Raw genomic sequence first — 3,929 nt, forward strand, 5'->3', positions numbered from 1 at the left:
GATTGTAATATTTTTTTTATATTTTTTTTTTTTTTTGCAGGTGATGAAGAGGAATCTGGTGATTGCAGGATTCATGCAGTGGGCTGATTGTATTTTTTTCTTTTTGAGGATGGCATTGGACCCTCGGCTGTCTGAAAGGTAAGTTGAGGCACTGATGTTGGGGAGAGGTTGGGGGAAGGAGCAGACAAGGTTGGCACTTTCAGGAAGCGGTTTTCCAGTTTTAAAGTTCGTGTAGGGGAGAGGGCTGTCCAGGACCAGTCCCCTTTAGGCAGGTTAAGGCATAGGGTTTCTTTTCAGCACAATGGTAGCGTTTGCCAGGCCAGGGCAGTTCCAGCCTACGTGCGTTTGTGTAGTTCGTGCGGATGTCGCGTGCGTCTTAGCGCTTCTTCAGGTCTCGATGTCTTCTTTGTGCTCGAGGAGCACGCCATCCCTGGAGCCTTGAACACCTGTACTCATCAGTGTAGTGCCAATCAGGCACTTTTTTTCTTTTGTAACGAGATTAAAGCGTGGTTCAGGCTTCCATCTTGCAAGTTTCCAGACGGTCCTCTTCTGCGGCGTCATCGCCAGCCGCACGAGCGGCTTTGCTTTCCAGGCGTCTCTTTGGACAGACCGGTCATTCTTCCGTGCATCCTTAGGCGGTGAGGTCTTGAAGCCGAGCTTCTTGCGCATACGTCCTCTCAGTTTTGAGAGTAACATCTTGTCACAGGCCATGACGTTCTGCTTTCTTTCTGGGGTCGCCAGAGAGCCTCCTCACGTCCCCGTCACGGTCCTGCAGGCGGTCTTCCCTCGCAGCCTCTTCTCCTCGGGCATCATCATCGTCGGTGAGAGTTTTCTCTCATCTTTGAGGTACCTGGATTCTAGCGTTCTGTGTTGCATCGGCCTCTCTGTGTGCGTGTGCGTGCATGTGTGCGTGTGTGTGGCTCGGAGCTGCCCTGCCTGGCATTGTAGAGTCAGGGGTAGGTAGAGTAGCGATCAGTGTCTGTGGTTAATATGTTGATATGCCTAGACTGTTTGGGTAAAGGTTGTAGAGTCATCTCGGACAGATTAGCTATCTGCAGCAGGTGAGGACAGTAACTTCTGTAACATTTTGAAGGTGCAGAGGAGATCTTTGAGCTGTGTGGGGGAGGCAGCGAGAGGGCTAGTTGGGCAGATGGGATCTGTAAGGTTTTGAGACTTCTCTGTGTAAGGTTTAATGTTTGAATTAATTATTTACTTAAGTGGCAGGCTGCAGTTGGTCTGTGGATGGTATTCCTTAATGGGAACCAGATATCTGGAACTAATAAAGGGATGCTTTGAGTCCAGGTGACTTATTCAATATTGTCTTTGCAGATGCAGATGGACGAGCCGTGCAGGACAAGAGAGGAGAGGCGCAGGGAACGCGATAAGAAGGTGGGTCGCCGTGTGGCGTTAGAGGGAAGATGACTCTCGGTGATATGCCTCCGTGTGCTGATTTCACTGGGATTTGGTTTCAGTTTGTGGCCAGCCATGGTGATCCAGGCCCTCAGCAGTTAAATACAGGGCAGCTGACCCTGACTGGCTCACAGGTGTTTTCTGTTTCATTGACATCAAGCTCACTATAAAAGAGAGGGTTTGCTGGGAAGAGGTGGGGTTTTTTCCTGCTCTCCTTGCCTCTCCTCCCTCCTCCTCTTCCTTGCTGTGATACCTGGAGCAACTTGGCAGTGGTCTGTGGATGAGTATACAGTGGTTTGTTTTGTGTTGTCCTTTATATTGATTTCTTCCTTTCATTAAATCTGGTTAACTTCATCCTTATGAAGTTTCCCTCTCTTTTTCCCTATTCACTTCCTTATTTGGGGAAGGGACATTGGGAGAGAGAAATTCTGCTAATGTTTAACCCCGGGTGCGGGCTAAACGAAGACACTACCTTATTGTATTTGTTGTTGTTTTTTAATTTGAAGGTTCACAGCGAGGAGCGCCACGGGATACGGGCAGAGCAGGCAACTCTCGGGCAAGGTGAGCGCCGATCCCTGCGCTGAAGCGGCAGATATTTTTCACGTGTTCATTGGCGGCGCAGTCATAAGCGACCCGTGTTTTTTTGGGTTTTACAGGTGATGCGCAAGAGTCAACGTGTCGGCCTAAACTGCCGGAGGCCAGACAGGCAAGATGTGACGGTAAAGGTGTGCTAGGAGGGGAGCGGCACGGGCGTTCCGTGGTTTTGGGCAGTATCTCAGCACGTGCCTTTTTGTTTGGGTTCTTGCAGGTGCTGCCCAGAGAGCTCCGGCAGGCGAAGCCACGTGCCAAGGAGCGGTCCGAGAAGGTGAGGCGGTCGTGGGCCGCGTCCGTGTCTAACAGCAAAGTATTCAGCGGTCACTCAGTGGAGGGTTTCTCCTTGGTTTTGCAGGTTCTGTGCGGCGCAGCCTTCGGACTTGGATGAGCGTTTGAGGTGAGCTGCGTAGTAGAGAGTAGGAGCAGGGGGCTGGTGATTTCTTGGCAGTGCCACGGTAATTTCTTGTCATTTGGTATCGTAGCCCCACGAGCGACGACAGCCGCAGCGTCCGACTCTGGAGTCTGCACGGAGCAGGTGACCGGAATGGCACGGTGCACGCGACGTGGGGGATGTTATGGGAAAGGTCTGTGCCAGCTGTGGTGCTTAGTGACAGCCTTGTTAAGTGTGGATTGTAATTTTTTTTTTTTTTTTTTGCTCTACAGCACCTGCAATCTGGTCACTGCAGGATTGATCCAGTGGGCTGATTGTATTTTTTCTTTTTGAAGATCGAATCGGAGTCCTGGCCATCTGAAAGCTAAGTTGAGGCACTGGTGATGGAGAGTGGTGGTGGGAAGGAGCAGACAAGGTTGGCACTTTCAGGAAGCGATTTTCACTTTTTAAAGTTAGGGTAGGGGAGAGGGCCGTGCAGGAACAGTCCACTTTAGGCAGGCTCAGGGAGGGGGTTCCTTTTCAGCACAAGGATAGCGTGAGGCAGGCCAGGGCAGTTCCAGCCTACGTGCGTTTGTGTAGTTCGTGCGGCGTGTTTCGTGCGTCTTAGCGCTTCCTCAGGTCTCGATGTCTTCGTTGTGCTCGAGGAGCACGCCGCGCACCTCGGCCGCCATCCCTAGAGTCTTGAACGCCTGCACTCATCAGCGTCGTGCCAATCAGGCACTTTTTTTCTTTTGTAACGAGATTAAAGCGTGGTTCAGGCTTCCATCTTGCAAGTTTCCAGACGGTCCTCTTCTGAGGCGTCATCGCCAGCCGCACGAGCGGCTCTGCTTTCCAGGCGTCTCTTTGGACAGACCGGTCATTCTTCCGTGCATCCTTAGGCGGTGAGGTCTTGAAGCCGAGCTTCTTGCGCATACGTCCTCTCAGTTTTGAGAGTAACATCTTGTCACAGGCCATGACGTTCTGCTTTCTTTCTGGGGTCGCCACAGAGCCTCCTCACGTCCCCGTCACGGTCCTGCAGGCGGTCTTCCCTCGCAGCCTCTTCTCCTCGGGCATCATCATCGTCGGTGAGAGTTTTCTCTCATCTTTGAGGCACCTGGATTCTAGCGTTCTGTGTTGCATCGGCCTCTCTGTGTGCGTGTGCGTGCATGTGTGCGTGTGTGTGGCTCGGAGCTGCCCTGCCTGGCATTGTAGAGTCAGGGGTAGGTAGAATAGCGATCAGTGTCTGTGGTTAATATGTTGATATGCCTAGACTGTTTGGGTAAAGGTTGTAGAGTCATCTCGGACAGATTAGCTATCTGCAGCAGGTGAGGACAGTAACTTCTGTAACATTTTGAAGGTGCAGAGGAGATCTTTGAGCTGTCTGGGAGAGGCAGCGAGAGGGCTAGTTGGGCAGATGGGATCTGTAAGGTTTTGAGACTTCTCTGTGTAAGGTTTAATGTTTGAATTAATTATTTACTTAAGTGGCAGGCTGCAGTTGGTCTGTGGATGGTATTCCTTAATGGGAACCAGATATCTGGAACTAATAAAGGGATGC

The 3,929-nt window shown here is 51.3% G+C and overlaps 1 long non-coding RNA gene across 1 annotated transcript; it reads left to right on the top strand.

Moving 5' to 3' along the window:
• The first annotated feature begins 1,912 nt into the window (after positions 1 to 1,912).
• LOC137677241 (uncharacterized) lies at positions 1,913 to 2,277 on the top strand. The gene is made up of 3 exons (XR_011050244.1): positions 1,913 to 1,971; positions 2,067 to 2,116; positions 2,219 to 2,277. It is a non-coding gene; the product is annotated as an uncharacterized lncRNA (long non-coding RNA).
• Positions 2,278 to 3,929: the final 1,652 nt, after the last annotated feature.

Source organism: Nyctibius grandis, unplaced genomic scaffold, assembly GCF_013368605.1.
Source record: "Nyctibius grandis isolate bNycGra1 unplaced genomic scaffold, bNycGra1.pri scaffold_101_arrow_ctg1, whole genome shotgun sequence".
Lineage (NCBI taxonomy): Eukaryota > Metazoa > Chordata > Aves > Nyctibiiformes > Nyctibiidae > Nyctibius > Nyctibius grandis.